Consider the following 11,667-nt stretch of genomic DNA (forward strand, 5'->3'; position numbering starts at 1 on the left):
TGGCACTTTGGGAGGCCAAGGCAGGCGGATCACCTGAGGTCAGGAGTTCGAGACCAGCCTAGACAACATGGTGAAACTCTGTCTCTACTAAAAATACAAAAAATTAGCTGGGCATTGTGGCATGCACCTGTAGTCCCAGCTACTCAAGAAGCTGAGGCAGGAAAATCGCTTGAATCCAGGAGGTGGAGGTTGCAGTGAGCTGAGATCGTGCCACCACACTCCAACCTGAGTGACAGAGCAAGACTGTCACACACACACACACACACACAATCAAACTTATTTTTCCTATTTGAGGCTTTGTACACTTCTTCAACTATCATCTCCCCATTCCTCCCATCCCCCACCCTCTGGGAACTATCATTCTACTCTCTGCTTATATGAGTTTTAGATTCCACATATGAGAAGATCTGGCATTTGTTTGTGTTTGGTGTACTTCACTTAGCATAACGTTCTCCAATGCTATCCACAATACCTTTACTTTTTATTTCTATGAGATCAACTTTTTTTTTTTTTTTAAGACAGAGTCTCGCTCTGTTGTCCAGGCTGGAGTGCAGTGGTACAATCTTGGCTCACTGCAAGCTCTACCTCCTGGGTTCATGCCATTTTCCTGCCTCAGCCTCCCGAGTAGCTGGGACTACAGGCACCCACCACCACGCCTGGCTCATTTTTTGTATTTTTAGTAGAGACAGGGTTTCACTGTGTTAGCCAGGATGGTCTCGATCTCCTGACCTTGTGATCTGCCTGCCTCAGCCTCCCAAAGTGCTGGGATTACAGGCATGAGCCACCAATGCCCAGCCAAGATCAACTATTTTTTATCTTCCACATATGAGTAAGAACATTCAGCGTTTAACTTTCTGTTCTTGGCTTACTTCACTAAATTCCAGTTCCATCCATGTTGCCATAAATGACAGCATTTCATTCTTTTTCATGGCTAAATATTATTCCATTATGTATATATAACACATTTTCTTTATTCATTCATCTATTGTTGGACACTTGGGTTGATTCCACATCCTGGCTATTGTGAATAGTGCTGCAAAGAACATCTCTTTTGACATATTTACATTTGACTTCAAATCTTTGGGACAAATAACCAGAAGCAAGAGTGCTGAGTCATATGGTAACTGGGGTCATATAGTAACTGTATTTTTAGATTTTTGAGGAATCTTCATACAGTGTTTCATAATGGCTATACTAATTTATATTTCCCACCAACAGTGTACAAGGTTTTTCCCATATCTTAGCCAACACTTGTTATCTTTTCTTTTTGATAATAGCCTCTCTAACAGGTGTGAAGTCATAGCTCATTGTAGTTTTAATTTTCATCTCTCCAATGACTAGTGATGTTGAGCATTTTTTCATGTATTTGTTAGCCATTCATATGTCTTCCTTTGAGAAATGTTTATTCAGGTTCCTTGCCCATGTCTCTCTCTTTTTTTTTTTTTTTAATAGAGTTGAGTTCCTTATATATTTTGGATATTAATCCCTTATCATATGTATGGGTTGCAAATATTTTTCTCCCAATCTGTAGGTTGTCTCTTCACTCTATTAATTGCTCTCTTTGTTGTGTAGGAATTTTTTATTTTGATGTAATCCCATTTGTTTACTGCATATGTTGCCTGTAGTTTTGGGTCAAACCTAAAAAATCATTGCCCAGACCAATGTCATGCAGTTTTCCCTGTGTTTTCTTCTAGTGGTTTTACAGTTTCCGGTTTTATGTTTATGTCTTTAATTCATTTTGAGTTGATTTTTGTATATGGTGTGAGATAAGGGTCCAATTTCATTCTCTTGTCTATGGATATCCAGTTTTCCCAGCACCATATATAGAATAGCCTGTCCTTTTCCCATTGTATATTCTTGGCACTTTTGGTGAGTATCAATTGACTGTAGATACATGGGTTAATTTCTGGGTTCTTTATTCTGTCCATTGGTTCGTATGTCTATTTTAATGCCAGTACCATGCTGTTCAGTTACCATCAGTTTGTAGTATAGTTTGAAATTAGGTAGTGTGATACCTCAAGCTTTGTTCTTTTTGGTCACAGTTGCCTTGGCTATTTGTTTGTTTGTTTTGTAGTTCCGTATGAATTTTAGGATTGTTTTTTCTATATCTATGAAAAATAACATTGGAATTTTGATAGATATTGAACTGAAATCAGCAGATGATTCATGTAGTATGGACGTTTTAACAATATTAATTCTTCCAGTCCATGAACATGGGATCTATTTCAATTTATTTGTCTTCTTCAATTTCTTTTGTTAATGTTTTATAGTTGTCTTTATATAAATCTTTTGCCTAATTGGTTAAACATATTCCTCAGTAATTTATTTCTAGTAGCAACTATAAATGATAGTTGTCTTGATTTCTTTTTTGGAAAGTTCCTTGTTAATGTAAAGAAATGTTACTGACTTTTGTGTGTTGATTTTGTGTCCTGCAAGTTTCCTGAATTTGTTGATCAATTCTAATGGCTTTTTGTTAGAATCTTAAGGGTTTTTTCTTTTTTTTGTAGAAATGGGGGTCTCATTATGTTGACCAGGCTGGTTTCTAACTCCTAGCCTTAAGTGATCCTCCTGCCTTGGCTTCCCAAAGGGTTGGGATTACAGGCTTGAGCCACCACACTTGGCCTAAGGTTTTCTGTATGCAAAATTATGTTGTCAGCAAATAACAATAGTTTTATTTCTTCATTTCCTATTTGGATGTCTTTTCTTTCTTCTGCTTTATTGCTCTAAGGACTTTCAATATAACATTGAACAGAAGTGGCAAGAGTGTACATCCTTGGTCCAGATCTTCGAAGAAAGAGTTCCAAGTTTTTAGTGTTGAGTATAATGTTAGCTGTAGGCTTATTATATATGGCCTTTGTTGTGCTGAAGTATATTCATTCTGCAATTAATTTGTTGAGTGTTTTTGTCATGAAAGGATGCTGAGTTTGTCAAATGCTTCTTCTGCATTTAATGAGATGGTCATATGATTTTTGTCCTTCATTCTGTTCATGTGATATATCACATTTATTGATTTGAGAATATTGAACCATTCTTGCAACCCAGGGATAAATCCCACTTGATCATGGTGAATGATCCTATTAATGTGTTGTTGGATTTGGTTTGCTAGTATTTTGTTGAGGATTTTTGCATCTATGCTCATCAAGGATATTGGCCTGTAGTTTTCATTTCTTGTGATGTGCCTGTGTGGCTTTGGTATTAGGGTAATACTGGTCCTAAAAAGACCAGTATTGAAAGTATTATCTCCCATTCTTTTTGTTTGTTTGTTTTAGTTTTTTTTGTTTTTTTTTTTCCTGAGACAGTTTGTAGAGAATTGGTATTAGTTCTTCTTTAAATGTTTGGTAGAATTCAGCAGTGAAGCCATCTGTTCTTGGGCTTTTCTTTGGTGAGATACTTTTTACTACTGATTCAATTTCCTTACTCATTATTGGTTTGCTCAGATTTTTCTATTTCTTCATGATTCAGTCTTGGCAGTTTGTATGTGTGTAGGAATACATCCATTTCTTCTAGGTTACACAAGTTTTTGGCAAATAATTATTCATAATAGTCTCTCATGATCCATTGTACTTCTGTGTTGTCAAATGTAACATCTCTTTATTTCTGATTTTATTTGAATCTTTTCTCTTTTTCTTTTCTTGGTTAGTCTAGCTAAAGGCTGGTTGATTTTATCTTTTCAAAAAATGACCTTTTAGTTTCTTTTGTATTGTTTTTCTAATGTTCAGAGCAGAAATAAAATAGAGATTAGATTATTTCTGGTCTGATCTTTATTATCTCTTTCCTTCCACTAACTTAGGCTTAGGGTTTTTAAAAAAATTCCTTGAGGTGTAACTTTTAGTTATTTGTAATTTTCTTTCTTGGTGTAGGCATTTATTGCTATAAACTTTCCTCTTACAACTGCTTTTGCTGCATTCCATAAAGTTTGGTATATTGTGTTTTCATTTTTGTCTCAAGATATTTTTAGATTTCCCTTTTATTTTCTTCACTGGCACACTGATTGTTCATGAGCATGTTTAATTTCCATGTATTTGTGAATTTTCCAAAATTCCTCCTGTTAATGATTTCTAGTTTCATACCATTGTGAAACCTCTGGTATAACAAGGTAAAAACTAGAAAACCTCTGTATAACAAGGTAAAAACCTAATAGCATTGTGCATTGGTTGTTAGAAGAACAAGGTAGATTCCTTCTGGTAAGTGTACCATGGCACAGAGTGCAAAGCTTTTTGAGGAGATGAAGCCCAAACTGAATTTTAAGGATAAACAGGAAAAAGCCAGGTGAAGAGAAGAAGGGATCATGACAACAGATGTCAAGGCTGTGTGCTCCAGTCTATGAAGGCTGAGACAGAGGCATGCTTATATGAATTATATAGACATAAGGTCTAAAATGTTTTCTATCATTCAACCGTTTTAAGAATCAAACTTTATTATAGTCCTTCACTAAACAGCAGATTTCTGAGCAAGTCTTTGTAATTTGGATCGTCTTCAATGATCCTCATTGTTAACTACTATTCTTGTATTAGTCTAACTCTGTAATTAGCCCCAACTTGCTATCATCAAGTTCTATCTTTTCCGGAAATACAGCACAGCCAGACCGATTAATGTATCAAAGGATTTCCTATTTCAGTGGTTTTCAATGTTTTGGGCAGTCATGGAGTCTTCTAAGAATCTGATGAAAAATATATACCCTTCTCCTAAAAACAGGTACATATTGCTATACAACATTTTGCATGCAGTTACAAGTTTCCTAGGCCCCCTGGACCACAGGCCAAGAATCCCTGTTCTAGATGGCTTTCCTTCACCATTTTTACAAGCTTAGGCTATCAAAAGTAAAGGATTTAATTTGCTCTTGAAACTTCCCTTTCACTTTTCTTTTTTGGCTTTTTTCCTCCTGAAATTCTGTTACTTCGCCTTGATTTTTACATAGTTTTGCTGGGTACACAATTCTATACTGACATTTTCTCTCAGCCCTCTGAAGATATTCTTATTCTCAGGTTTCTTCTCTAACAACTGTTAGAATTTTCTAAAATGTCTAGACTTTGCTTCCTGGCCTTCACATGGCCCCTTTCTTCCTTCCTTCAAATGGCTGAAAGAAAATGTCAAGGTAAAATTGTGTACCCAGCAAAACTTTTAACAATGAAGGGAAAGTAAAAGAATTTTAGAAAAAAGCCAAAAAAGAAACCTAAAGAAAAAAACAAAATATGGTTTACTAACAATAAGGGAAATGGATTCAACAGTGAGAGATTTTCTAGCATATATAAAACATTTATCAAAGTTGATCAGATATTCAAAGGAACCTCCAAAAAAATGCTTCTGGATAAAAGAAAGTAACCTCAGAAAGAATCGAGCTGCAAGAAGGAATAGTGAGCAAAGAAACTGATAATATGAATAAACGTAAACAAACATTGATTTGTACAAACAATAATATAATGTCCAATTTGTGGCGTTAAAAGATTAAGATGCTTGACAACATTAATAGTTAAAGCATACTGAATTCCTTCAAGAGACAGGAAAAGATTCTGAACCATGTTTGACTTTTTCTAAGTTATTTAAGCACTAAAAGAACAGAAATAGGATATATAATAGACCATATGTATTAGAGAGGCAGACTCCAGAGCCAAAATTCCGGGATTCAGATCTTAGCCTTGCAAAACTACCTATTGGGTACTATGCTCACTATCTGGGTGACAGAATCATCATTCATACTCTGCGTCACGCAATATACCCATGTAACAAATGTGCACGTGCACCCTCTGAATTTATAATAAAAGTAAAAATTAGTTCTTTTTTTTTAAAAAGTCTCATCCCTGCCATTTACTAGCTGTGTGACCTTAGGCAAATTACCGTTCTATCCCTAGGTTTTTAAAGACAGGACAGTAGAAATGACACTAGTATCTAATTCATAGGGGTTTTGTATTACATTTAGATTAAGCTTCGAACAGCGCTTACCCTAAAATAAGTGCTACGGAAGTATTAGCCCCAATGAAAACTTCCAAAAGAGTAGAGGGAAAACCTTAATCCAAAACAAGTCAAGAAAGGGTAAAAAATACAGAAATATAGGTCAAATAGCACAAAATAAGAGGGCAAAAATGCATACGTGCTTTTTCAGCTAAAAAAGTTTGTCAGACTGGATTTATGCGGGAAAAAAAAGCGCCAAATATTATGTTGTTCCCAAGAGACACAAACATGAAACAGGTAGAAAAAGATACACTAGTCAGAGTCAACGGCTGGGAAATCTTCCGCAACCTTACCTTGTCTTCCTGCAGTTTCTGTCCAGCCTCTTCCATGCTTCCTATCCCACCACCCGCGCGTCGCTCCTCAGTCCCTCTCCTCTCCAGTGGGAGACAAGGAAACTCGGGATTCATCCAGCGCTTCTTCGCTTCAGCAACGGGCTCACGTCGGCGGCGGCAGTGATGACGTCCTCACTGGTCCGCCCAACCGCGATTAGTGAAGGGGTTCGCGCGTCGCGCGCGGTCTACGAAAGAGAGGGCTTGTGACGCAACGGCACCTCGGCGTGCGCGTGTCGGCTCAGTGGAGGCGCTCAGGTGGTCCTCCTAGAGTTTGATACCCCACCGCAGCTTCACCGCGACGACTGCAGCTGCTCCGGGCCGTGCTGCGGCTGCTGCGGGCCTAGCTGTATGGTTAGGCCACCATTGTTCTGAGTAAACATATTCCTTTCTGTGGTGCTCTTGATCGTGTGTTTATGGAGTTTCTGAAGGGCCCTGGAGATTACTGCCAGGTTCAGCACGACCTTTATGAGGACAAATGAATTGGTGGAGAGTCGTTACTGCCCCACCAAGAAGCCCCCGCAAAGCAGGTCACCTGGACACAGAAGTGTAGAACTGAGATCATCAGAGCATTTTACAAGAGTTCTGACCTAGATGGGGTAACCCTTGGCGCACTTCCTTTCCATTGGCTGAGAATTACTGAGTTGAAGAACCGTGGCTTCTTGTTGGAAGGTTCATTTCATTTCCTGTCAGTATCAACTTCATATTCAAAGCTCTGTGAATTTCAAGTGGAGTATATTGGCATAGACTTCAGTTTCTTGACATCGTTTCTGTATTCAAAAATTTTTAATTTTTTTCATAACCATATCAGTGTCTTTTTTTTTTTTTCTTTTTAACTAAATTAACATGGCTCCAATGAATCACCCAGCTCCAGTGGAAGTCACATACGGGAACATGAGATTTCTAATCATACACAACCCAACCAATTCGACCTTAAACAGATTTATAGAAGAACTTAAGAAATACGGGGTTACCACAATGGTAAGAGTATGTGAAGCAACTTATGACCCTGCTCTTGTGGAGAAAGAAGGCATCCAGTTTCTGGATTGGCCTTTTGATGATGGTTCATCACCATCCAACCAGATTGTTGATGACTGGTTAAGTCTTGTAGACGTTAAGTTTCGTGAAGAACCTGGTTGTTGTATTGCCGTTCACTGTGTTGCAGGTCTTGGGAGGACTCCGGTGCTTGTTGCCCTAGCATTAATTGAAAGTGGAATGAAAAACGAAGATGCAGTACAGTTTATAAGAGAAAAACGGCGCGGCGCTTTTAACAGCAAGCAACTTTTGTATTTGGAGAAATATCGTTCTCAAATGCGGCTTTGCTTCAAAGACTCCAGTGGTCACAGAAACAACTGTTGTATTCAATAAACCTGACTGCCTGATGCTATTGCCTTGAAAGTGGGACTTCAGACAAGACCTAATTTATTGTACATTTTAGCCAACATATGGGCTTAGTGAATAAGTCTGATGAAGCTTCCACAGGGATATTGAAAAGCCACGAATTTAACAGAAATGCAACTTCTATGTTTGGCTTAGTGCTATTCCCATGCCAGAAAAAATACATAAGAAATCTGCAGATTAGATGCCAAGATCCCCAGTACAAAATTTGTGTATTTTTAGTGTCATACAGAATTAAAACTCCAGGAACTATAACTTTATGTAGTTCATGCCTTAAGTCATATCAAACACTGCAAGTAGGGCCTATATGATTATTTGCCTGCTTCATGTTTACCATCCCACATGGGTCTCAGTATACATCAAGTTTGTCCAACAGGTGATTTTGTTGGATTCTTTACACATCTTATGATTATCTGATGTCTTTCTCTAATCTCATTTTGTTATGAAAACCTCCATTTTGAAAAATCAACGTCTGATTGAAAGTTCATGCAAAATCCACGTTGTACAGAAGCATATGTGTTGAATGTCTTCAGATAAAAAGGCCTTATCATTGATGTTTATGGTTGGGGTGTAACTTAACAGGGAGGGCGCTGAAGACAAAATGAGAGGAGACTATGAAATATTTCTAGTAAAATGTTGTTTTGATCTTGTGCAGAACATATGAACTAGGACTTTTAATTTAGTAAATGTATTTCAAAAGGTAAATATGCGTTGGTCCAAGGTAAATAGAGCAAATATGGACAGAATTACAAGGAAAATTGACAAGTTTACTATAGCAGTGGGAAATTTTATTGTCCCTCTTTCAGAAGCAGATCAAGTACACAAAATCAAGATTCTGGATATAGATCTACACAAAACAGTCAACAAACTCAATCCCATGAACATACAAAGGGCATTGCATCCAACAGTGGGAGACTACGTATTTATAAGAGTACATGAACTATTACATTTGACCATATATTTGACTATAAACCCATTTCAGCACATTTTAAGCTATTTGAAAAATACAGAACACCTTTTATCACCACAATTCAATTAAATTAGGAAAGAAGTTAATATCCACACATCTGTAATTTTGAAAATCTCTCTAGAGCCTTCCACTTCTAAATAGGATGTAGTAGGTCATGGCAGCCTAAAACTTTTCCTGCAACAACTAGAAAAAGATGGAAAAATTATAAAGATCATATTTAAAGATATGTGAGAGCTATGAAAGCAATAAGGACTAGGTGAATGGGAATTCCAGAGAGGGAGGAGGCCTCCTGAGGTAAGTGACCATTTTATTTTCTAGGGACATTTACTGATTCTGGACATGGACTAATAAGGATCAAGCTTGGTCCATGAAGAGGGTCTGTTCTGAGGGAAAGGGAAACCCAGAAAAGCTTTTGGTGGTCACGTGGGGCTGGTGCAACAAATAGGAAAATTAAGAACTTTGGCCTGTTTCCTCTACCTGTTATAAGTTGGGTTCCCCAGGAAACAGACACTGAATCTGAGATTGGCATCCAAAGGATTACTAGGGTGTCTTCTCAGGGAACCACACCTATGGGGGAGCAAGAGAAATAGGATAGGGCATAAGAAGTTGAATGGTGATACATAGCAGTTGCAACAGTAGCCTCAGGCAATCTCATAGGGAGCTCTGAGGATGGGATGGCTATTTAGAGGTGTTCTCAATTGAGGCTAGGAAGCTGGGCCTTTGGGCCCTTGAATCAACCAGTCATTGCCTGTAGGCTTCCCTTGGGGATGACGGCATAATCTTGGGTGAAGCCTTCACCTTCTGTTGAGGGCAATGCATAGAGAGCAATGCAGCTGTGGGCCCTCAGCTGATAATGGCATCTGGAGGAATGAGTGTTTCAGACCCAACGCAGGATCTAGGTGGTGCAACCACAGCATCCACTCTCTTAAATGATACTTGCTGAATACTGGGGCTATGTATGGGAGGCTGGGGAGTTAGAGTGAAGACTTAAAAGACAAAGGAACTCCCCCTCAATCTAATAGTGCTTAGGAGACAAAGTTCTCCACATTCTTACCAACACATCTCTTTTTTATTATAGCCATTCTGGTGAGCGTAGTTATACCATTTGGTTTTAATTTTCATATTACTAATAATGTTAAGCGTTTTTTCATGTGCTTGTTAGCCATTCACCTATCTTTTTGGATAAAATGCTGATTTTAATATTTTCCTCATTTTAAAATTTGAATTGTCATCTTCTTATTAAGTTGAAGTACTTCTTATATATTCTGGATCCAATGTCTTTATCAGATATATGATTTGCAATTATTTTCTCCCAGTCTGCTGCTTGTCTTTTTTCCTCCCCAAAAAAGTGTTTCAAAGTGCAAAATTTTAAATTTTGATGAAACACAATTTATTTCTTTCATGAATCATGCTTTTAAAGTTGTATCTCAGAACTCTCCTCAACCTAAGTCATAAAGATTTTTTGCTATATTTTCTCCTAGAAATTTTACAGTTTTAGCTCTCACATTTAGGTCTGTGATCCATTTCAGGTTAGTTTTTGTTTGTTTTGAGATGTGTAAAGGTTAATTTTTGTGTTTAGTGTGAGGTGGCTAAGTTAACTTTATTTTGCATGTGGCTATTCAATTGTTTCAGCACAATTTGTTCAAAAGACTATCTTTCCCCCAATGAATTACCTTAGTAATTCTGATTAAAAGCCAATTTACCATAAATGTAAAAACTTATTTGTGAACTCTCAGTTCTGCTTCATTTATTTATATGACCACGCAGTCTTTTTTTGGTATAAATTTAAGGTGTACAAGTGCAGTTTTGTTACATGCATATATTGCATAGTGGTGAAGTATGGGCTTTTAGTGTAATCATTACTCAAATAGTGCACATTGTACCCATTAAGTAAATTCTTATGCCTCGCTCCTCTTCCACCCTCCCACCCTTCCAGGTCTCCAGTGAGATTCCACATTCTTTGTTCCTGTGTATGCGTTATTTAGTTCCCAGTTATGAGAACATATGGCATTTCACTTTCTGTTTCTGAATTGTTTCACGTAAGGGCCTCCAGTTCTATTTATGTTGCTGCAAAACACATGATTTTATTCCTTTTTTATGGCTGAATAGTATTCCATTGTACATATATATTCATTTTCTTCTCCATTTTCTTTATCCAACCATAGACTGATGGAAACTTATATTGATTTCACGGCTCTGCTATTGGACCACACAGTCTTGATCATTGTATCTTTATGGAAGGTTCTTGACATTGAATAGGGCACTTTGTTCTTCTTTATACTTTTTTTTGACTCTTTGAGATCCTTTACATTTCCATATACATTTTAGAATCAGCCTGTAAGTTTCCACCAAAAAAGCCTACAAGGGTTTTGATAGGTATAGTGTTGACTTTATAGATCAATATGAAGAGAATTGCAATTTTGACAATATTGAGTCTTCGAATCCATGAACAAAGAATCTCTCTCAATTTATTTAGACCTTTAATTTCTATCAGCAATGTTTTGTAGTGTTCGGTATACTATACTTGCACTTTTAAAATTTATTCCTAAGTATCTTTTCTTTTTGATGCACTTGTAAATGAAATTGTTTTCTTAATTTTATTTTTAGATCATTTGCTGCCAGCATACAGAAATACAACTGGTTTTTGTATGTTGACCTTGTGTTTGGTGACTTTTCAAAACTAATTTATTAGTTCCAGTAAACAGAGAGAGAGAGAGAGAGAGAGACAGGAGAGAGAGAATGAATGAATGAATGAATGTGTATGTGTTCTTTAGCATTTTTTACATGCAGGATTAGGTCCTCTGTGAATCAAGGCAGTATTAACTATGTTTCCAGTCTTGACACCTTTAGCTTCTCTTTCTTGCTTCGTTGCACTGGCTAAACACCCTCTGTGTTGACTAGAAGTGGTAAAAACAACATCCTTGCCTTGTTCCAGATCTTAGGAAGAAAGTGTTCATTCTTTTACCATTAAATATTATCTTTGGCTCTTTATAGATGTCCTTTGTTAAATTGAGGATGTTC

At 37.2% G+C, this 11,667-nt stretch overlaps 1 pseudogene; it reads left to right on the forward strand.

Annotated features, from left to right (window-relative positions):
- The first annotated feature begins 7,099 nt into the window (after positions 1–7,099).
- On the forward strand, positions 7,100–7,685 carry LOC119626597 (protein tyrosine phosphatase type IVA 1 pseudogene; annotated as a pseudogene).
- The last annotated feature ends 3,982 nt before the right edge of the window (positions 7,686–11,667 follow it).

This window comes from Chlorocebus sabaeus, chromosome 1, assembly GCF_047675955.1.
Source record: "Chlorocebus sabaeus isolate Y175 chromosome 1, mChlSab1.0.hap1, whole genome shotgun sequence".
In the NCBI taxonomy this organism is placed as follows: Eukaryota; Metazoa; Chordata; class Mammalia; order Primates; family Cercopithecidae; genus Chlorocebus; species Chlorocebus sabaeus.